Source organism: Chiloscyllium punctatum, chromosome 10, assembly GCF_047496795.1.
Source record: "Chiloscyllium punctatum isolate Juve2018m chromosome 10, sChiPun1.3, whole genome shotgun sequence".
Taxonomy (NCBI): Eukaryota; Metazoa; Chordata; class Chondrichthyes; order Orectolobiformes; family Hemiscylliidae; genus Chiloscyllium; species Chiloscyllium punctatum.
Genome location: NC_092748.1, coordinates 43,880,188 through 43,905,219, shown reverse-complemented (window position 1 = coordinate 43,905,219; position 25,032 = coordinate 43,880,188).

The window sequence follows — 25,032 nt, the reverse complement described above, 5'->3', positions numbered from 1 at the left end:
ACCAGGGATATATTTCCCTCCCCACCCCTTTCTGCCTTCCACAAAGACCGTTCCCTCCGCGACTACCTAGTCAGGTCCACACCCCCCTACGACCCACCCTCCCATTCTGGCACTTTCCCCTGCCTCCGCAGGAACTGTAAAACCTGTGCCCACACCTCCTCCCTCACCTCTATCCAAGGCCCTAAAGGAGCCTTCCACATCCATCAAAGTTTTACCTGCACATCCACTAATATCATTTATTGTATCTGTTGCTCCCGATGTGGTCTCCTCTACATTGGGGAGACTGGGCGCCTCTTATCAGAGCGCTTTAGGGAACATCTCCAAGACACCCGCACCAATCAACCAAACCGCCCCGTGGCCCAACATTTCAACTCCCCCTCCCACTCTGCCGAGGACATGGAGGTCCTGGGCCTCCTTCACCGCCACTCCCTCACCACCAGACACCTGGAGGAAGAACGCCTCATCTTCCGCCTCGGAACACTTCAACCCCAGGGCATCAATGTGGACTTCAACAGCTTCCTCATTTCCCCTTCCCCCACCTCATCCTAGTTTCAAACTTCCAGCTCAGCACTGTCTCCTTGACTTGTCCGGACTTGTCTGACCTGCCTATCTCCTTTTCCACCTATCCACTCCACCCTCTCCTCCTTGACCTATCACCTTCATCTCCTCCCCCACTCACCCATTGTACTCTGTGCTACTCTCTCCCCACCCCCCCTCCCCACCCCCACCCTCCTCTAGCTTATCTCTCCACGCTTCAGGCTCACTGCCTTTATTCCTGATGAAAGGGTTTTGCCCAAAACGTCGATTTCGCTGCTCATTGGATGCTGCCTGAACTGCTGTGCTCTTCCAGCACCACTAATCCAGTCTATGAACTTAGTGTTGAGATGCCCCTTGAATTTACTTTCCAATATCATTTCACATCCTCTCTCTACTTCACCCTAATTCCCTCGTTTTTTTCATTTGTACTCCAGGCATTCTGCAGTGTTTTGTAACTGGCTTAGTTGTCTTTTTCTGTTTATCGTACTCTGTATGCTTTTGGATAGTATGGAGGCTCAGGAGTGAGCATTCCGATCCATTCTCTTTGTGGGGACATCTCAATACTAAGTTCATAGAAACTGACTTTCAAAATGCTTCCTACTTAGTTTTGCTCAAATAGCTGTATCCAATGCACCTTCACACTGTCAGCTTTGTAAGGTTTGTCTTCCCCCAGTATAAAACTTTCAGTCATTTTCTATCTTTGTCCTTCAGGATGATGCTAAATTTAACTGCATCATCATTATCTCTAAAATATTCATTTGACTTTTGCACAGTACATCATATGTGTGGATCAAAACTAAGTTAATTCAAAATGTAGCTTTCAGGATACTATAGGGTGAAAATGGAAGTCAATGTCCTGATTGGAAAGCTAATTATCATGGCTGCTCACCCACTAATCATTGCTCTGATCCTACACAACGATATCCATCTCATTTTGAGTGTTAATAGCAGAGATCTTCAGAATTTATCACACTGCTTTAGCTCTGAATTAAAAAATAAATCTACAAAAATGCGATGATAATGCAATTTTAGCAACTAATTGCAAATTTCAGACCTTTAACAGCTGCTAGCAGAGGGACAAGGTATCTTAAATTGCAATAGTGATCAATTCAAGGTATGAGTTTAAAAAATAGCTCTGGACTATCAGTACTGCTATAAGGAGAAAGATTCTGAACTACCTCTTACTTCAGCACTCTATTTATAAAGTGTCACATAATGCTTGAAGTGAAATAATTTATCAAGCATGATTACATCAGCAGATTAAACTGGCTTTAGCAATGTCTTTAGAATGAGGATTAGTTGCTGAAATGTATTGACTCTGTGGTTAAAAATCATTTTTCAAAACTGCCTGAATGACCTGAGTTAAGACTGTTCATTGGAGATTAGTAATTGGCAGATAACATGCCACATTCAGAGATATGTGAACAGAATTACAATGAGGTATTGTAAACCACTGACCACAAGGCTCAGTGTCCAATAGGGTAGGAATTGGGAAATAGCCACAGCAGGTAGTATTTGAAGAGAGAATATAAGCAAATCAACTTATGAAATGACACGTTTAGCATCAAATTTACACAAATTGCATACAGCACGTAACAAAAGCACAAATAATAAAGCACAAATAAAAAGTCAATTTCCAAAACATTACAGTCCAGCAACAGGCCCTTTGGCCCACCATGTCTGTGCTGACATGATGTTATTCTAAACTAATCACATCTGCCTACAAATGGTCAGTATTCCTTTATTCACTGCCTGATCAAGTGTCTGTCATTTGTATCTTCTTCTACCACCTCACTGGCAGCTTGTTCCATGTAGCTACTATCCTCAGTGTAAAACATTTTCCTCTCATATCTCCTTTAAACTTTTCCCCCTTCCACCTTAAACTTAAACCTCCATTGTACTGACATTTCCACTCTGGCAAAAAGACCCTGACTATCCATCCTATCCATGCCACTCATAATATTATGTAATTCTATCTGATCGCCCCTCAGCCTCTGACACTCTCGCTAAAATAATCCAAATTTGTCCAACTTCTCCTTCTTGCCAATACACTCCAATCCAGACAACTTCCTGGTAAACCTCTTTTGCCCCCCTCTCCAAAGCCTCCACATCCTTCCTATTGTTCGGCATTCAGAACCCCAGACGGAATTCCAAATGTGGCCTGACCAAAGTCTTATACAGTTGCAACATGGCTTGCCAACTTTTATACATAATGCCCAACTGATGAATGCAACCATGCTGTATGCCTTCTTTACTATCTTATCCAGTTGTGTACCACTTTCAGGAAGCTATGGACTTGAATTCCAAGATCCCTTTTGTATATCAATGCTCCTAAGAGTCCAGCCATTTACTTTATACTTTCCTCTTGCATTTGATCTCCCAAAATGCATCAGCTCAGACCTGTCCAGATTAAACTCCATCTGCCATTTCTTCACCCAACTTTCCAGCTGATCTATATCCTGTTGTATTTTTCGATATCCTTTGTCACTATCTACAATGATACCAATTCCTGTGTCATCTGTAAACTTACTAATCAGACAACCGACATCAAAATCATTTATATATCAATAACAAACAACAGAGTTCCCAGCACTGATCCTTTCAGAACACCACTTGTCACAGGCCTTCAGTAAGAAAACACCCCTCCACAATTACCCTCTGTCTTCTATGGTCAAGCCAATTTTGTATCCAACTTGCTATCTCACCATGGATTCCATGCTATTTAATCTTCTGAAACAGCCCACAACGAGGGACCTTGTCAAATGCTTTAGTAAAGTCCATGTAGAAACATTCACTACCCTACTCTCATCAATCATCTTTGTCACTTTCTCAAAAAACTCAATCACATTTGTGAGATATGACCTTCCTTGTGCACAGCTTTGCTGACTATCCCTGATAAGGCCATTCTTATCCAAATGCAACTAAATCCTGTCCCTAAAAACCTTCTCCAATAATCTCCCTATCACTGATGCAAGACTCACCAGCCTATAATTTCCTGGATTGTCTCTGCTGCATGTTTTGAACAAAGGAACAACACTGGCTATTCTTCAGTATTTTGGGACCTTGTCTGTGGCTAAAGGGGATACAAAAGTTTCCATTAAGGCCTCAGCACTCTCCTCTCTTACCTCCGTCAGTATCCTGGAATAGATCCTTTCAGGCCCTTAATGTTTTTCAAAAGACCCAACACCTCCTCTTTCTTAATGTTGACATAATGACATGCATTTAAGTATCAACAAATCCCTGTCTAAGTTTACCATCATCCATGTCTTTCTCCTTGGTGAATAGCGATGTGAAATATTCATCAAGAACCTCACCCACTTCCTATGTCTCCATGTAAACATTCTCTCCTTTGTCCTTGAGTGAACATACCTTTTCCCTGATTAATGGTTGATTCTAATATATATATAAAATTCCTTGGGATTCTCCATTATACTCTTCAAGGGCCTTGTTTGATTTAGTTCCCTAGTCCTTATATATACTTCTGTTCTCTTTTTAACTAAACTTACAACATCCCTCGTCATCCAAGGTTCCCGGATCTTACCATCCTTATCATTTGCCCTCACAGGAATATGCTGGTCCTGTACTCTGGTCAACTGGCTTTTAAAAGACTCCCTAATGTCAGATGTGCATTTAGCTTCAAACAACTGTTCCCAATCCAATTTTTCCAGTTCCTACCTGATACTGTTGTAATTAACCTTCCCCCAGTTTAGCACTTTCATTCGAAAATCAGTCTTATCATTTTCCATAACAATAATGAAAACGTCGTAGCAGAAAAGGCAAAGAAAAATGGAATTACATCAATTGCTAGGGAAGTCTCTGATAAAATCCCAAGAGTACCTTGCAATACAGTAATATCCTGTTGGGTTCCATGTTCCTAAGCTAAAGAGAACATGTATCTATCAGGTTTACTGCTTATGATCATTAGCTAACATTTGGTACATTTGCCTTCATCTAGACTAAGGACTGGTAAAAGAACAAGACATGGAAAAGCAGAAAGACAATGATGAAGAAGAAAAACCATCACTCTTTCCAACACTCAAAACTACCATCTCAGATATTGATACTAAAATTTAAAGTCTAGATTAGAATGGTGCTGGAAGAGCACAGCAGTTCAGGCAGCATCCGAGGAGCAGTAAAATCGACGTTTCGGGCAAAAGCCCTTCATCAGGAATACAGGCAGAGAGCCTGAAGGTTGGAGAGATAAGTCAGAGGAGGGTGGGGGTGGGGAGAAAGTAGCAAAGAGTACTATAGGTTAGTGGGGGAGGGGATGAAGGTGATAGGTCGGGGGTGTGGAGTGGATAGGTGGAAAAGAAGATAGGCAGGTAGGACAAGTCATGAGGACAGTGCTGAGCTGGAAGTTTGGAACTAGGGTGAGGTGGGGGAAGGGGAAATGAGGAAACTGTTGAAGCCCACATTGATGCCCTGGGGTTGAAGTGTTCCAAGGCGGAAGATGAAGCGTTCTTCCTCCAGGCGTCTGGTGATGAGGGAGCGGCAGTGAAGGATGCCCAGGACCTCTATGTCCTCGGCTGAGTTTAAATGTTGGGCCACGGGGCGATGTGGTTGATTGGTGCGGGTGTCCCGGAGAAGTTCCCTAAAGCACTCAGCTAGGAGGCATCCAGTCTCCCCAATGTAGAGGAGACCGCATCGGAAGCAATGGATACAATAAATGATATTGGTGGATGTGCAGGTAAAACCTTGATGGATGTGGAAGGCTCCTTTCTGGCCTTGGATGGAGGTGAGGGAGGAGGTGTGGGCACAGGTTTTGCAATTCCTGCGGTGGCAGGGGAAGGTGCCAGGATGGGAGGGTGGATTGTTGGGGGGCATGGACCTGACCAAGTAGTCACGGAGGGAATGGTCTTTGTGGAAGGTGGAAAGGGATGGGGAGGGAAATATATCCCTGGTGGTGGGATTCGTTTGGAGGTGGCAGAAATGTCAGCGGATGATGTGGTTTATGCGAAGGTTGGTAGGGTGGAAGGTGGGCACATTCCTTGTTATGGTTGGAGGGGTGGGGTCTGAGGCCGGAGGTGCAGGATGTGGACGAGATGCGTTGTATGGGAAGGAAAATTGCAGTCTCTAAAGAAGGAGGCCATCTGGTGTGTTCTGTGGTGGAACTGGTCCTCCTGGGAGCGGATATGGCGGAGACGGAGGAATTGGGAATATGGGATGGCATTTTTGCAGGAGATAGGGTGGGAAGAGGTGTAATCCAGGTACCTGTGGTAATCGGTGGGTTTGTAAAAAATGTCGATGTCAAGTCGGTCATCATTAATGGAGATGTAGAGGTCCAGGAAGGGGAGGGAGGTGTCAGAGATGGTCCAGGTAAATTTAAGGTCAGGGTGGAATGTGTTGGTGAAGTTGATGAATTGCTCAACCTCCTCGCGGGAGCACGAGGTGGAGTCAATGCAGTCATCAATGTAGCGGAGGAAGAGGTGGGGAGTGGTGCCGGTGTAACTACGGAAGATGGACTGTTCTACGTAGCCAACAAAGAGACAGGCATAGCTGGGGCCCATACGTGTGCCCATGGCTACCCCTTTGGTCTGGAGGAAGTGGGAGGATTCGAAGGAGAAATTGTTAAGGGTGAGGACCAGTTTGGCCAAATGAATGAGAGGGGCGGTGGAAGGCTACTGTGGGGGACGTCGGGAGAGGCAAAAACGGAGGGCTTGGAGGCTCTGGTCATGGCGGATGGAGGTATAGAGGGATTGGATATCCATGGTGAAGATGAGGCATTGGGGGCCGGGGAAACTGAAATCTTGGAGGAGGTGGAGGGCATGGGTGGTGTCTCGAACATATGTGGGGAGTTCCTGGGCTAGGGGGGATAGGACAGTGTTGAGGTAGGTAGAAACAAGTTCAGTGGAGCAGGAGCATGCTGAGACAATGGGTCGGCCAGGGTGGTCAGGCTTGTGGATCTTGGGAAGGAGGTAGAACCGGGCAGTGCGGGGTTCCCGGACTATGAGGTTGGAAGCTGTGGGTGAGAGATCTCCTGAGGTAATGAGGTTCTGTATGGTCTGGGAGATGATGGTTTGGTGATAGGGGGTGGGGTCATGGTAGGGGGAGGTAGAAAGAGGTGTCCTCGAGTTGGCGTTTGGCTTCAGCGGTGTAGAGGTCAGTGCGCCAGACTACCACTGCGTCCCCTTTATCTGCTGGCTTGATGGTGAGGTCGGGTTTGGAGCAGAGGGATTGGAGGGCTGCACGTTGTGAGGGTGAGAGGTTGGAGTGGGAGAGGGGGGTAAACAAGTCGAGGCGGTTAATGTCTCGGCAGCAGTTGGAAATGAAGAGGTCGAGGGCAGGTAATAGGCCAGCGCGGGGTGTCCAGGTGGATGCAATGTGTTGGAGGTGGGCGAAGGGGTCCTCGGAAGGTGGGCGGGAATCCTGATCATGAAATTAAGCTCGGAGGCGGAGGCGGTGGAAGAAGTGTTCAACGTCACAGTGTGTATTAAATTCATTGAAGGGGCATGAAGGTGAGTCTTTTGCTGAGGACTGATCGTTCGTCCTCAGTGAGGGGGAGGTCTGGAGGGATGGTGAAAACTCGGCAGGGCTGGGAGGTAGGGCCTGGTGTGGGTGTGGTGGGGGGGGGAATGGGGGTGGGTTCATGAGCAGGTGTGGTGTTCCCCTCAGGGTTCTGGGGGGTGGGGATGGTGACAGTGGGATCTGTGGGGGGGCGTGTCAGCAGACTGCAGGTGAGTGGCGTTGGTGGGGGTGGATGTGGTGGCAAACATGGCAGTGGGGGGGCGGAAGTCACTGAGTATGTGACATCAGCGATGATGTGAGGGGCGGAAGGTTTTACCTACTATAATTTAAAGGGCAGCTTATGTGTGATGAGTCATCGTGTGCAAGTGGGCTGCATCCAGGGCAGTGGACATGAAAGCCAGCTTGATAGAGGGTGAGGTCATATTACAGTTTGTTTTGCAGAGGTAGATACAGAACTGGCTGAAAGATAGAAGACAGAGGGTGGTGGTGGAGGGTTGTTTTTCAGACTGGAGGCCTGTGACCAGTGGAGTGCCACAAGGATCAATGCTGGGTCCACTACTTCTTGTCATTTATATAAATGATTTGGATGTGAGCGTAAGAGATATAGTGCAGGTATAGTTCATAGCTCCTTGAAAGTGGAGTTGCAGGTAGATAAGATAGTGAAGAAAGGGTTTGGTACGCTTTAATTTACTGGTCAGAGTATTGAGTACAGGAATTGTGAGGTCATGTTGTGGCTGTACAGGACATTGGTTAGGTCACTTTTGGAATAATGTGTGTAATTCTGGTCTCCTTCCTATCGGAAGGATGTTGTGAAACTTGAAAGGGTTCAGAAAAGATTTACAAGGATGTTGCCAGGGTTGGAGGATTTGAGCTATAGGGTGAGGTTGAATAGGCTGGGGTTGTTTTCCCTGGAGTACCGGAGGCTGAGGGGTGACTTTATAGAGGTTTATAAAATCATGAGGGGCATGGGATAGGACAAATAGACAAGGTCTTTTCCCTGGGGTCAGGGAGTCCAGAACTAGAGGGTTGTGCACTAGGGTGAGAGGGGAAAGATATAAAAGAGACCTAAGGGGCAATGTTTCCATGCAGAGGGTGGTGCATGAGTAGAATGGGCTGCCAAAGGAAGTGTTGGAGGCTGGTACACTTGCAATATTTAAAAGGCATTTGGATGGGTATATGAATAGGAAGGGTTTGGAGGGATATTGGCCGGGTGCTGGCAAGTGGGACTAGATTGGGTTGGGATATCTGGTCGGCATGGACAAGTTGAACCGAAGGGTCTGTTTCTGTGCTGGACATCTCTATACCTCTAGAAAGTTTTCCTTGATGCATTCATGCTTATATTATCTGCCATAGTGTGGTATTGAAGAATTCAATAGATATTTATTAAAAGTAACTATTATATACAAACATTACTTTCATCAGGCACATTTGTGTCTGAGCTAATATTAGTATTCAAAAAGAAACATATTTCAAATGTAAGATAGAGTATGAGACCATGATACCTCAGGTCACAGACAGTGATTTTGCCATGAGCATGACTCATACTGATGTACTGACACACTGACTGAAAAGTAACACAACCTCCCCCTTTTCCAAAGATAAACACTTATCCAAAACAGATATATATTGTTGAACATAGACCTTTGATGCAAATTAAATAATTATACAAGCAAGTAAACACATAGTTTAAAAGACTACTGTTCAGTGCTCCAGAACGAACCACTCCATAGCCAAACTGTTCCATTGTTACAACCCTCGCATTCATATGACAGTGTATAATAGTTGCCAAATACATCCTGTCCACAAAAAAGGACAAATTCTACCTGACAAATTACTGTCCTACCAGTTCATCCGTCTATTCTTCATCATTTGCAAAGTGATGGAAAGGGTTACCAACAGTGCTGTAACGAGGCACTTGCAAAGAGTTAACCTACTCACTGGCTCGTAGTTCAAGTTCTGCCAGGGTCACCCTGCTCCTGATGTCATTGCAGCCTTGTTCCAGACATGGACAAAGCAGCTGAACCCCAGAGGTGAAGAGTCATTAACAGTAACTGCCCTTGACATCAAGGTTGCATTCAACATAGTATGGCATCAAGGAGCCTGAGAAAAACTTGAGCCAATGTGAAAACTCTGCTGGTTTGAGTCATATCTCACATAAAGGTAGATGATTGTTGATGTGGTTGTTGGAGGGCAGTCATCTCAGCTCCAGGATATTTCTGCAGTAGGTAATGTCCTACCCCCATCCATCTTCAGCTGCTTCAACAATGGCCTTCTCTCCATCATGAGGTCAGAAGCTAGGATGTTTGTCGACGGCATGATTTGTCTGGTTGGCACACAAAACAATACTTTTCACTGTATCTCAGTACATGTGACAATAATAAATCAGATCAATCCAAAAATCATTCACAACTGCTCAGATACTGAAGTAATCTGTGTCCACATGCAGATGGCCTGAAAACCATATCAGCAACTTAACTGGAAATCTTTTGTAGGCAGATTAGCGCAGGGCCTCTATTGTGATGCAATGGCACTGTCATTGTGCCTTCCAGTTGAGATGGGCTGGATTAAATTCCACTCAAAAAGATTTTGTACAGACTAGCTACTGGCCACAAACAGCATGACTCCACATTCAAAATCAAGAATACACCGCTCAACTCAATCCAGAAGTTCTGCTGTTTTCAAAATGTCCTCTCCAACAATAACATATTGACGATAATATCAGCTACTGCCTCTCAAAAGCAAGCTCAGGATTTGGCAGACTCACCCACATGCTACAGAAAAGCATAGAGTTGGGGTCAAAACAGAGCTCAAGGTTGACTGGGCCTTTCTGCTCACCTGACTTCTGTCTGGCGCTGAGGCAAGGGTTGTATAATCAACTGGATGCCTTCTATCAGTGCTGCTTAAAACAGACTAATACTGCAGATCTATGCTAAACTTGGCGAACAGCAAATGTCAATTCCCACCTATCAAAACAATTTGAAGTTGAACATCCAAAAATGAATATAAGCCTTTAGATCCATGTACAGGAATTAAACCAAGATTATATTACAACATTTAAAAGGCAATTGGATGGGTATACGAATAGGAAGGATTTAGAAGGATGTGGGCCAAGTGCTGGCAAATGGGACTAGATTAATTTAGGATATCTGGTCAGCATGGGTGAGTTGGGCTAACGGGTCTGTTTCCGTGACATACATCTCAGTGACTATATGACTTTATGAACTGTGAAAACAGTCTATCCAGCATAACATTCTCAGGGAAAGGAACTAGGCCATAAAATTTGCCTCTGTAGAACCATCTGCAAGATTCTGAAATGTTGAAAGTAGTAGCCATTACATTTCCAGCTACTTTCATCATTGTGACCCCTAGTCTCAGGATGCCAGAAATAAGAATGCTATGCTCATGGCTGAAACATGAACAGTAGGCAATCTATCATGTCACTCAATGCATAATCATGTTTTGGTGACCAACTTGACATTCTGACCTTGGAATTTCTTGTTCATGTCCCCTCTTAAGCTCTCTCATCTGTACAAAGATCTCCATATGCAATACTCCACTATGTTTTGATAAATATGTATGCACGGTCACACACAGAAAAAGAGACTACCTACTGGAAAAAATGCCACAGGTCACAACTACATTTTACAGGATACATTACTCACCAACACAAGATAAAGCGAACAGTTTACCTTTGGGTAAGATGTTTTTGATTTCTTTTGCTGTCGTGGTGTTAGTGGAAATACCATGCATAATCTGTCATTGGAGGAAATCCAACCACTGGGTGGAATTTAATTTCAGCAATGGTGATCTCAGAACCCTGCTGGAGAGCTGACTAGAGGCTCACATCACCTTTTTTTTGGAAGCCTAACCATATTAAGTGCCTAACAGGTTTTTAAAATGGCCAATGATGAAGCAGACCTGGGATCAATGACATCTATGACTGCCCTATTGGCCAATCAGAGGCAGTCAGATTGTGGAGAATGACACCAAGGGAGTGGTACATTTGCTGAGGTACAGATAGCAGATGATCACAGTCAATAAGGCATCCAGGACAGGTCAGTGATGGACAGGTTGGGTTTCAATGGTTAAGTATCACGGTAGGGGGGTGGGGGGGGGGTGGGGAAGGGGGGGGTAGAGTGGGTGAGATTGATAGTTGATAGTGAGAGCAGAGCAGTGTTTCTCTGGGCAACTTTTCCCTTCCTCATGATGGAAGGTCCTTCAATCAGGCACTGATGTCTGACAACAAAGCCAACTCACAATTACAAACCTGCAAGCACACCAGGATTTGTTTTTTTTTTCAGAATAGTAATAGCTCTGACTACTGTTGGTTGAATACTCAATTGTCTGTGGGGCAAGGAACCAATTTTGAATCAGTTCTTCTCAGACCTACTTGGCTCAGAAGTGGTACAGTGGTTGCTCTCCACCGTACACTCTCCCACCTTAAAGTACCTCCCACCTTTAAACTGTCTTCTCGGTGCAGTATTAAATTCATTCATATTGCTGGAGTCAGAAGGGTGTGATTTAGTGAAATTTTAAGCTCTGTCAGCCCTCTTCTATAGCTCATAGGGATTATCATGCAGTCACTCTTGGCCAAGGGACACCAACAGGGACCATGGAGCTACACCAGCAAAGTAGGGAAGCTTTGTGCAAAGGGAAGAGTTGAAAATCTCTCACTAACAATTCAAAGCTCTTTACAGCTCTTTACAGAACACTTCTAACAACTCCAGATCATAAAGGAGCAATGTCTGAGGGCACTTAAGATTCACTAAGGCATTAGTCAATCAGTTGGGCACCTCCTCTACGCAAAACTGAGTAAGGGCAAGAATGTCATTGTTATTAGCAGGAAAGATCACCATCAGCCTCAATTTTTATTCCAATCATTCCTTCCAGGCTAGGTTTGGTGGTATTGGAGTATCAAATAGGCCATGGATGGTATATTAAGAAATATCATAGATCCTTTGCAAGACAGGGGATTTCAGTGTCCTCCCTACTCAGAGAGAAGGAGGGGTAGTACCACTGTTGTTGTAACAGGCATCTTGGTGGTACATGGAACCATTGATTGTGTAAACATGACACTATGAGCATCATACCTTCACACAGAGATGGAATGGAACCATATTGTACAACCTTCCTAATTGTACAAGCATTGTGTGCTTATAACCCGAATATCACATGATATGAGATTTATGAACATATGTCTTAATATTGTTTATTTTGAGTTTATATTCTTGCAATTTTAATTTAAATATATGGGTTTCTCTATGTGTTTAAGATAAAAATGATCAATTCTCAAAAAAAAAGTACCCATAATTCTAAGATAGAGGAAGCTATCCAGAGTTCATGGGAATTGCCCAGAGGAATGTGGAGAACTTTCCAGATTGATTGAGTTTTGGTTGAGACGCTGTTTGAGAGAGAAGCACGTTTTAAGCTCTGAAGTATCGAGAAGTAAGACGTAGTAAGTATTATTCCTCGGAAAAGGAGTCTAAAACAATGAAATTTTCTTAAAATAAAATGCTATTGTTAGTCCTAGACTGCAGTTTGTAGAAAAGAAGTGAAGTTGAATTTTTTGAAGTTTTCAAAGAAAACAAGCAGAGGAATTTAAGCGGTGGCAGTAAGAGTGTGGTGCTGGAAGGAAATTAAATCAGGAACATAATCATTAAGAAAGAGATACATTTGGTGCAGATGAGTTGGAAGTTTAATCATTTTAAGTTCATTAAAGTATTAAAAAGAGTCTTGCCCTTTCTCCCCTACTGGGCACTATCTTGCTTGAACTGAAGCTCGAGGCAGTCTTAGAAAGATGATGATGTGAGAAAGCTGTGTCAGGGTATCCTGATTCAGACATGCAGCTAGCCGTTGTCTCAGTTACATTTCTAAAGAGCAGTTAGATCATTTCTAATGCACGCTTACAAATCTTTCTACCATTGTTATAAGAGGATAATGTTTTGTTCCCTTTTTTACCTTCATTTCTGTTGTTAATAAACTTCTGTTTTATCATTAAAAGACTGCAAGATTGTATGCTTATTTTTCAGTAAAAGATCACCCCAGTTTAAAAAAAAATTGAATTATGATCCACTCAATCAGGGAATTTGAATTTGTTGGGAAGCTGACTTGTCTGGTGCTCACTTCGGTCCTCACAGCAGTTGGGATCGCAAGATTATAATTGTGAATACCTGCTCTGTTGACATTAAGAACTATGCTTTTATCCTACAGCAGTCAGAAATTCTATTATATTGAACAGTACTTTGAACTAGAGATTGGCCACTTGCTGATGAAGACCTACCACTTAGTTAAGACTCTGTCTCTCAAGATATCCCACATTAATGGTGTGGAAACCCACAGGTTTCGGAGAAGTTTATGTGGGTTAATGACCTCCTTAAAAATGAAATTTCTTTACCTATTTGTTCTTGGTTTAATGGAAAGCAGCTAGCTTCCAAAAATGATTATGTAACTAAGTTGAGATGAACGACAAAGACCACCTCAGCCAGACTTGCAGATAGGCGTAAATGCTTTTTTTCCACTCAACTCAGAAATTCTGTTGAGATCAAACTACAATATCAGAATAAAAACTAACTAAAAATATAAAATATTTTCACTTTTCCAATATTATTTGCACATCAAATATAAAACCTGGACATCAAAAGCAGGGATAGGCCATTCAAGCTTTTGAGCCCGTTCCACCCTTGAATATGATTGTTGGCTGATCATTTATTTCAATGTCATGTTCCCTCTTTCTACCCATACCCCTTGATGTCTTTAATATCTAAAACATTTATCAGTCTCTTTCTTGAATACACTGATTGACCTGGTTTCCACAACCTTCTATGGTAGCAAGCTCCACAGGTTCATTATTCTTGTTTCCTCATCTCAGTCCTAAACCCCATATCCTAAGGCTGCATCCCCAACTCCCCAAATAGCAAAACATCCTTCGTGTATGGAATCTGTCCAACCTGTTAGAATTTAATATGTTTCAAATAAATTCCCTCTCATTCTTCTAAACTCTGGTGAATACAGTCCCAGTTCCACCAAAGTCTTGTCATACAACAGTCCTGCAAAAGATAATAACATTGGTGGGTGAAGAATCGGCCTGTTCAGTCCGATGAAAGTTGATGGCAGAAATCCATAACCTTGTGTGGATTGATGCCATCTTAGAATCAAGGGATAGCCAAAGACTGATGGATAAAATTGTCTCCAAAGCTTGTGAGCTTCTGACATATGTGGCACACAAGCATTTTTAATATGCAGGAAAAACTAGAGTTTACAAAAGGGCAACAAACAAAACTTTGAAAGATCAAGCATGGGCTGAAGGGCTAAGGTTGAATCTCTTTGTAATTCAATTACAGCTTCTTCAATGTTTGATATTTTGGTTAATATGATATGGTTTCTGACACTCCACGTTATTTTAATTCTCAACATGAAGGAGAAAAACAACAACTAATCCAGGATTAATTACCAATATTTTAAAAATGACAATAAAAACACATGATTTTCAGGTGAACATTGCAAGTTCCATTTCCTTGATGCACCGTCTAGATTCAGAATCTGCTACAAGTCATCATTTGGAAAGCATTAAAAATTATTTTATTCAATGTTCCATAAATCAATCAATCGTACAGTAAGCAGTCAGGGTGAAGGCAAGCTACTGGTTGCTGTCACTAATTCTCTGTGAGTTATCCCTCATGTATAATATACCACAGAGTGAGTATAAAGACATGTTATTAGAGCTCAGAATCAAAGAATTCTTGCCTGCATGGACATTAAGAGATAATCAAATCAAAGCTCTCATGGCAAAGATTGTAAGGTAGAAAATTTCAGTAAAGATGTTTCATATCAGTTAATATTATGGAACTCTAATTACCACTACTTGTACATTTGCTTGAAGTTCTTAATGGCTGACACCAAGCAGTCATCTCCTGCCTGGTGCTGACCAGGTGCCTAGTCTCCAGAGGCCAAGAGCTTGGGATTTCTGTCTTGACCAACAGCAGAAACATGGCAGTGAGGTGCTCACCAGAATTTGCTCCCGATTCTAATCCAGCTAAATACGCACCAAGCTTTCAGTGTTTGAGCTGGTGGAGATTGTGAGTGGCAACCTTGTTTGTATGTTCTGTGAGGGATTTGTAGCTTCTTCCTCAGAAGTGGATGAGGACATACCAAGCAGGGCTGCCATCTTAACTCAGGAGACTGTACAGATACCATTGTTAAGTGTAAGAGACAAAAAAAAGAGGATGAGTTGCAAAAGAAGGGTGGAAAGTGAACCAATGGATAGTATGTGCCCCACCACACATCCTGACTCTCTCTGCTCTATTGTGGGCTATTTTCTTTTGGAATGAAAGAAAGGAATAGGCTGAGTGAGATAAAAAAAAGTGGACGGCACAGTTTTTAGTGCCAGTGCAAATGGAAAAAAAGGGGAGTGAGAGAGTAGGTTTCTGAGAAGCCATGCAGGTTTAATAATCTGGGAGATTAATTACATGAGAGAGCATGTGACAATGCTGCTCCTTTAACAAGGTTAGGTCGTCCTTTGGTTTTTTTTTCCAGAGGGGTCGTAAGGACAGAGATTCCATTTTGTCTACTTGAAAAAGCTTTTCAGTTTTTAAACATACACTTGTACAATGAAAGGGAAGTGGCCAGTTCTCCCAGCTCAGTTTTTCTCTGGTTTGATTTTGGCTTTAGCAAGCAGTTCGTTTTTGAGGCTGCTGGTCAAAGAAACAGTTCCATGAAAGGTGTTCCATGCTGAATCTCTTTGCCATCTCTCTCTTGTGACACCTGTGTTTGATTTTACCTTTTTTGCCAAGGGGTGTTTATGAGGATTGTTACAGGAATTTGGAACAGCATCATTAAGTTTGAATAGTCTGTTGGGTTTTTGGATAGGTTAAGTTATTCCACATTCTGTTCTATTTTGTTTGTGTTTCATTCTGTAATTGTGCAAATAAATTTGGTTTTGTTTAAAACTAAGTGGTTGGGCCAACTGCCTCATTCCTGGAATATCCACTATACACCTGCTTAAAACAACCAGCAAAGTTAGGGTATGGACTTTTGTCTTGAAATGTTTTGAGGGGTCTGGCCTGGTTCATAACAAGAGAATAAGAGAAGAATAGAGAACATGGAATAGAGAGCGTGGGAGATACTGAGTCTTGGTGGGAGGTGAGTGTAGTAGCAAAGATAAAGTGAGTGTAGGTAGCAGAGAGAAGATGGTGGCATGAGCCCTAATGAAATGCAGAAGGGTAACCTTCTTGTTGTTTTCCTGTGTGTTAGACCATGTAAACTGATCTATCCCAAATGGCTACTTCAGGCCAGGCTAACAGGTTATGGTGAGATAGTCTCCACTGGATGATTGAAGAAAGAATATGCCCGTTTCATAATATCTCAGCCACCAAGATCTCCAGGTCCCCTTTGCAAATCAGGGAGTAACTTTCTTCCTTACCTATCTCTGGGGCAATTCTTCAAAACAAAGGAATAGTGAATGGCAACTCCTGACTGACAATGCTTGATACACAAACACACTTTCCATGTGGTGCCAGGAATCCTGGCAGTGGTGAGTATGTTGGCCACTGATGAATGAAAGGTAGCACCCATACGACACTTTGGAGCATAGATAATGAAATTAGCTGCAGAGAATACTTTGAGAAAACTTCCTAGAACTCATTGGAAGAAACCTCTATAGGGTTACCTGAAATTTACACTTTGTTTCTAAATTATTGGAGTTCGTTGAAAATGTAATGTGCTATAGATAAAGGTGAACTGAAGGATGTACTGTACTTAAGTTTTCAAAATGCATTTGTCAAGTTGGCACATCAAAGATAATCACAGAAAATAAGGGCTCTTAGTCTAGGAGATAAAATATTGGCATGAATAGAAAATTGCCTGGCTCACAGGAAGAAAGAATAGGCATAAATCAGTGTCATATGAGACTGGCAAGATGGAATAAGTGGAGCACTACAGGGAGCACTGATGGGGGTCCATTTTGTACAATTTATATCAATATCTTGGCTGAAGGGGCAGAAAGTATGGTTGCTAAGAAATGTAAGAAAGTACAAAGAACAAAGAATAAAGCAAGGAACTGGTCCTTCTGCCCTCCAACCTGCGCCGATCCAGATCCTCTATCTAAACCTGTCACCTATTTTCTAAGGATCTGTATGCCCGTCCTCCCTGCCCATTCATGTATCTGTCTAGATACATCTTAAATGGCGTTATTGTGTCCACCTCTACCGCCTCCACTGGCAACCCATTCCAGGCACCCATCACCCTCTGTGTAAAGAATCTTCCCCGCATTTTTCTCTTCGATGTTTCTCGAAATTGTGATCCCTAGTAATTCCTGTCGATCCTGTTTATACCTCTCATGATTTTGTAGACCTGAATCAGGTCCCCCCTCATGAAAATAATCCTAATCTAACCTCTCTTCATAGCTAAAGCCTTCCATGCCAAGCAACATCCTGGTGAACCTCCTCTGCACCCTCTCCAAATCATCCACATTCTTTTGGTAATGTGGAGACCAGAACTGCATGCAGTATTCCAGATGTGGCCAAACCAAAATCCTATACAAATGCAACATGACCCGCCAACTCATGTACTCAATACCCTGTCCGATAAAGGAAAGCATGCCATATGCGTTCTTCGACCTGTGTTGCCTGACTCACAGGAAGAAAGAGTAGGCATAAATCAATGCCATATGAGACTGACAAGATGGAATAAGTGGAATGCCACAGGGAGCACTGATGGGGGTCTACTTTATACAATTTATATCAATACGTTGGCTGAAAGGACAGAAAGTATGGTTGCTAAGATAGGTAGGAAAGTACAAAGAACCTTCAGGATACAATGGACCTGAACATACAGCTCTGTCTGTACATCAATTTTCCCCAGGGCTTTTCCATTTATTGTATAGTTCATTCTACAATTGGATCTTCCAAAATGCATCTTCTTTCATTTGCCAGGATCAAGTGCCATCTGCCATTTCTCCGCCCATCTCTCCAATCTATCTATATTCTGCTGTATTCTCTGACAGTCCCCTTCACTATCTACTACTCCACCAACCTTAGTGTCATCTGCAAACTTGTTAATCAAACCACATACACCTTCCTCCAGATCATTTATGTATATCACAAACAAAGTGATCCCATCAAGAATCCCTGTGGAACACCACTGGTCACAGTTCTCCATTTTGAGAAAATCCCTTCCACTACTACTCTCTGCCTCCTGTTGCCCAGCCAGTTCTCTAGCCTTCTAGCTAATACACCCTGGGTCCCATACAACTTCACTTTCTCCTGGGAAACATTATCAAGTACCTTACTGAAGTCCATGTATATGACATCTATAGCCCTTCCCTTATCAATCAACTTTGTCACTTCCTCAAAGAATTATATTAAGTTGGTAAGACATGACCTTCCCTGCACAAAACTATGTTGCCTATCACTGATAAGTTCATTTTCTTTCTAATGGAAATAAATCCTAACCCTCAGTATCTTCTCCAGCAGCTTCCCTGACATCAAGCTTCATAAGTAACTTGTGAAGAAAACATAAAAAGGCCACAAAAGGATAAAGGTAAGTAAAGTGATTGGGAAATGGAATATAATACAGGAAAAGGTGAAATTGACCATTTTTGCGTATAACATTTTGTTCAAATGATGAAAGATTGGAGAACTCCAAGATGCAGAGGGATTCTGTGTGTGCTTGTGCACAAATTGCAAAAGGTTATTATGCTGATACAGCAAGTAATTAGGGCAGAAAATAGAATTTGTTGCAAGGGGAATTGAATTCAAAAGTAGACAGGTTGTACTGCAGCTATGCAGGATTTTGGTGAGAGCACATCTGTTGTAATTTGCTCAGTATTGATCTCCTAATTTAAGGAAGCATATAAATGTACTGCAATCAGTTCAGTGAAGCTTCCCAGACAAATACTTAGAATTGACTGGTTGTCTTATGAGGAAAGGTTATACAAGCTAGGTGTAAAATTAGCCTGGGCCCCCACAATTAATGATAACATTCTATTAGCTATGAGATTTATAAACATTTCTTTTTAATCTTGTTTAGGCTAAGTTTGGGTTTTTGGTTTCTGCGTCAGTAACCCATGGGTTTTCATTGTCTGAAGCTAATAGTTAATTTGTAAGAATTACTGTAACCATAGTGATTTATTTTAAACCCATTTTGAGGTCTAAGTTTAGAGTTAATTGGGTTTTTTTGTGTACATATGTTAGGGTTTATGACCGAACGTGATTATCAAGCTCCAGTTTAGAAGGTCAAGAGCATTTTTTTAAGGTGAAGGGAAACATCCATAGCATAGGGAAAGAGCATTTCTTTTTCATTTGACTTGAATTTTGAGCAGTCCTATGAAGTCCTTTGGTTAAGGTGTTTGTATAGACCAGTGCTTCTGAGAAGGGAACAATATAGTGAAATTACATTATCTTAGAGCAAAGAGTTAGTAATTGTCCCATACGAGAAGTGCTGGATAAAACCCCAAAGAAGTTATTTAAAATTGAATACATTTCAACTCAGATGTGTAATAGTTTCAGGAAGAAGATATCTGCAGCTACAGTCTTTCGAGCCAGGGATTCTGGTATGAGTACTACACACAATGGTGTTTTGGAGTATTATACAAAGAATGTTTTGGGGACTGTATCGAAAGTATGTTTTGAGTACCATACAAAAGCGGTTGATTTTCTTTTTAACTCATAAATGAGTATTTTGGGATTAATGGGTTTGTGCTTTTACTTTGTTATTAAGAATATTTGCATTTTATGTAAGTAGATCATTTATTTTATTGCATTTCATTTTAATTTATTTTGTTAATAAACTTCTGTTTGATTGTTATCGCAGAACTTGCAGCATTACATGTTTATGTTTCAGTGAGAGAGCACTGCATTAAAACCAAAACAAAACAATATAATCTAACAAGCTAGGTTTCATCCTGCAACCTGATTTGCCCAGTTGTTAGTATAGTAATGATCATAAAAGCTTTCCTAATTATCTACTGTAACTACATACTAACCTTTTGTAATTATAGAGCTGTAGACTCATACAGAATGGAAACAGATCCTTTGGTCCAACTCATCCATTTCCCACTTGCCTCCATTTGGTCCATATTCCTCTAAATCTTTCCTATTCATGTATCTTTCGAAATGTCCTTTAAGTCTGGTTCATGCACTGAGATATTTGCATCACTCTGCATCTTATATTACTAACTGGTTATCCTTCTCATGGGTGACTTCTTATTAATTCTGAGCAATGTGACCTTCCAAATGCAGAAAGGAAGATAAGCTATCAGAAAAAAATGATTTATTGATTGCATTGATCAGAAAATGTACTAAAATTGTTGGAATGGAATTTGTGGCATGAACTACAAACAGCCAACCAATAAAATCATCATTAGCTCAGATATTCCAATCATCACCTTATTTCTGAACGGGATTGGATTAGAAACCTACTCCTTACCTATAACTGTTATCTATGCTGGAGTGCTCTGTGAGAGGTGCGCTGGAATGAGCCTGTGCAAAAAACTAGGAGTGCAGCAGCGAAGGTGATCATTGTGGAAGCATTATCCTGTTTTGTTATATTCTGTGCCTTTAATGTCCAGTGACATAATCACCCGCTTTGACAGCTCCTGTGAACAAGTAAGGTAGGATAAGTATTGGGATTAAGGTGGCAGTTGGTTGAGATTTTAGAGAACCAGGTGAGTGAAGGGTGTAGTGTGCCAGGTGAATAGAGTACATTAGGCTGGGAAGGGATAGCCCAGTGCATGTGAATGTAGGTTCAGACCAGGGGTGCTGTGTCTAGCAGTGGGTGGATGAAGACCTCAGAACCAACTGATGAGAGTCCAGAGTGATCAGGCTGGTGGGGAGGGAAACAGTCACCATTTGGGGGCTGCCATGGGTGTGGTCATGTTGGCAGGACAGAGGATTAAGCTATTTTGAGTCAGGGGATGGTCGGGTTGGATGGGGAATGGAATATTGCGTCAGCTTAGGATCTGGTTGGGCATGAGAGTCTCAGGTCTTATGGGGGGGACAGTGTGTTAATGTTCTGGGGTGGGGTGAGGGGGTTGGTATAGCATCAAGTGAAGGATCAGATAATGTCAGGTATGGTCTGATTGGACAGAGGTGTGATTGATGTTGGTCAGATCTGCGGCATTTTGGTTCAGAGGTAGCAGTGAGGTGGGGGAGTCAGATCAATAATGAGTTGGGGGACATCAGTTTGCTAGTTACCCAGGAGCTGAAATAGCTTTTTAATCCTATAACATTTCCTGAATAACTAGTAAGCTTAATTGTGCTTGCATCCTCTGAACTCTTCAACTTTAATGAACTCTTTAGGAGGGTTCTAGATGCATGGGAATTCTTACTGGGAAAAATCAATTTCCTGCATGATTCCTTCAGAGTCAGCTGTGCTGAGGATTCCACATGGTTCCAATGCACCAGTCTCTGCTTTCCAACAACTTGCTGGCCATCGGAATGTCTCAGCTATTTATTCCTACATCCTAAAATCATTTGTGTCTTGAAAATTTTCCTATTTCTGATGATTAGCTTGTTAATTTTTACTTTACTTTATTTTTATTCCTCTTTTGTCTTTGCAAATTTCTTATGAACAAATGATTATATATAATTAAACAGATAGAATTAAACACAACAGCATTTAATAGCAAGGAGTTGTTGAGAAGTCTAAACTCTAAGATGGCCCCCTGTATTTGGAACACTATCTTTGTTGAAAAATCTCAAACACAAGGCTTGATTTTTGATATTTGCTATTTTTGTTATTTTTTTTTCCTGTGAAAGGAGCAGCCATAATAACAGCTGGTGTTTTTGCTTTTTCCATTTACTTCAGCCATCTGAAATAGTTATTGCTCCCACCTCACAGCCTCTACAACCCCTGCATCCAATGCTGGAACATGTTCGGAAAAAAATCAGAAAACTGAATAACTACCTTAATAAAACACATTTACTACAGACATTCAAAAGCAATGAATATTCACCTATATTTCTTCCTTTATGTGTATTTATTTCTTCATCCATGCAGCTTGCAGACATCATTCAGTGCTATTGCACATCATAGAACTATCATTGTTTAGGTAGCAATAATCTAATAAAACAATTTGTCTAAAATAAGTTGAATAGTCTGACTGCATTCAGGGATAACTGACACATGCGTGTGCTTCAGGTGAGCAAGTATTTTAATAGCCGTGAATAGATTTTAATATTTTTATTTGATATAGTTAAAAGATACAGCTGACCTCCTTACTGTCTCATTTCATATGTCAAGACAGTGACAGAGGTGGATTAGAAATTTGACTCTACTGGTTAATGTAATTTGCTGGAGCATGATCCCAATCTCTTCTGTTGATTGCTTTCAGGAATGAGTATTGTGAACATCTGAGTGTGAGTTAACAGATGAGGTTTTTATGATTTTGTAAGGTCAGGCTGCAGTATAACCTTGTTGATAAAATCGCAGATTCAATATATTTTTCAGTCACTCACACATTGTTAGTATCTGTGATGACACATATATTTACTTCACTGTTTTTATTCTTTGAGGAGTCATTAATCATAGTCAAATATTCAAAGTTAAGGTCAAAAGATTACTAATCTTATTTTTGAGGACAGGCCAATTTGACAAATGTAAGATATAAACATCATTGTGATCAGTGGGAAAATATTTCTCAGGCACTCATCTAAAATGATGGAAACAGTTCCAGTGCATGTGTGAAACTCATTTTGAAGTTGTGAAGAGGGATATAAACTCACTTTTTTTTCATTTTAATCTTTGTTTAAGATTTAAAGTGTTACAAAGTGAAGATCATGTTTATGAGCGATTGGGTGAGCTGTTTAAGAGGTATGAAGTCAAGTAGTTGCGAAATTCAGTTCCCTTTGGAGACAGGGCTCACTGAGTGGTTGTAGAGATTGCTTATCTGCAGCTGACAGAGTGAAGCTGTGAAATTGCTTTTAGTATGTGACAACAGTTTCCAAACATGAAATGCAGTATTGCAATAATAGATTCACTTTTCATGGTTCTGTATGGGAGGCTTTACCTCTAATGGTAGCTTCTGGGCAGCAGAAACGCAGCAATGTATTATCTTCTGCAGGGTATTTCTTTAACGCAAGAAGTATCTGGTCACAGGTAAGGGAGATAGACAGGAGGCATCAGACAGTGTGGTCTTCCAGAGTGAACTTCTTTTGCATCACCATCCCTTTGAAATTGACTCTTTAGACACTAATGCTTGGCTACTTAAGAGCCTCTGTTGAGGCAAAGGTGGGTGGGTAAACAGCAGGAAGGCCAAGCAGAGTGTGTAATGGACTTCCCCATCTGCAAACCCATCCTGGGTACCTGTAAAATTCTGTCCATTGTCTTAGCTAATTATAGATCAGGGCATAAAATCAGATGTAATCAGAATTTTAAAAGTTCAAATATATTTTTTCAAGTAAGTCAGATTTGAGTATTTTAACATTTTAGATTGAAACATCAAAGAAGTCTAATAAATAATGACACAAAGGGTCGACACACACTAAAAAAAATTTAAAAATTTTAACCCTGATAAAAACATGTTCGATGAATTACCTCTATTAAAATTAACCTTAAACAAGGCACGCCATAAAATTACATTATCCTACCAAATAAAATTCAACATTCCCTGCTGCCAGTGCCTTTCTGATGTTGCAGCCACAGAGTGGACCATTCAGGTGACCTGCTGTTAACACAGAAGCAGAGGGCAGTGTCAGACTCTGCAAATTTGCCAACTTATTTTGTCCTCCGTCTCCTGCCAATCTGCTTCCCACCCGAGAGGGGTGAGGGCTTACATTCCCCTATGGTTTCAGCTCTGTTCTGTGATAGGTATCTCAATTTTAAATAATTCTGCGGATGAAATATAGTGCCCAGAAAGATCAAATGAGCTGAATTTGTTTTGATTTTGCCTGAGTCAGAAAGTTTTATGTTCTGGCCCCCTCCCAGAGAATTAAACTCATGATCAAGGTTGGGTGCTCCAGGACATGTTTGTCCTTTGCTTTGATTTATGTGATTTTCTAAGCAAATGACCAACCAATGGTAAGATTTACAAAGCTTTTTTTTTTCACTTCCCATGGGTGAGGAGGTCAAGCTATTTCCATGCCTGTTAAAAGCCGTATATTAAGTTATATCCATCAGGAATGCAAAAAGATCAGAGGACGTAAGTCACAAATCTGACATTAACTATCATGTCCCAGCATGCCACATCTCATGGTCAGTATATCAGTATACTTTTGACTAACATGTTCATGACATCAATATCCATTATTTATATTCATTACTCAATAATGACCATTTGTGTATCCAGTAGTCAATAGGTTGATGTTTCAGTTTATGTGTCAAGAAGTCCAGTAAATCATCTTTGGAAACTGGGAGATGTTGTACCAAAGGTAGTCACTTTGTTGAAAATTTTAAAAAAGGAGCAGAAAGATTTCAAAATCAAAACTGAGCAATGAAAATATCACATATTTCCAGCAAATTGACATAGGAACATCGTCAGTTCAATAAACACTTAAAGTGCTGACAAAGTCAAAAGATCAAGCAGAAGTGTTAAATCTGAAGTTAAAACAATTACTTAAAAATGTACCAGTTATATCACATCTGAATTTTGGTATGAATTTAAAGGGATGATTTTCCATTTTCCAATGTTGTGACTCAGCAAAGATCCTCGACTGAAATTCTGACGCAGTACATTATGAGATTTTTCAACCAATTTCTGTATGTTTACAGATAATAAGGACCCAGGTTAAGAGCATCAAGATAAAAAAAAATTCACAATTTATTATGGAAAGGTAAACGTGAGAACTTTAAATGGTGGCATTGTTTTACTGCTACTGGACTAGTAATCCAGAGATGCAGACATATTTTCACAGGAGCAAATCCCATCATGGAGGTAAGTGAAAATTCAATTTGGAATTGGAAGGTAGTTTCAGTAATGTTGACCATGAAACTATCAGTGATTGTTTTAAGGTCATTTGGTTCACAAACATGCAATAAGGGAAGGGAATCTGCCATCTTTACCTAGTCTAGCCTACATGTAACTCCAGACCGACAGCA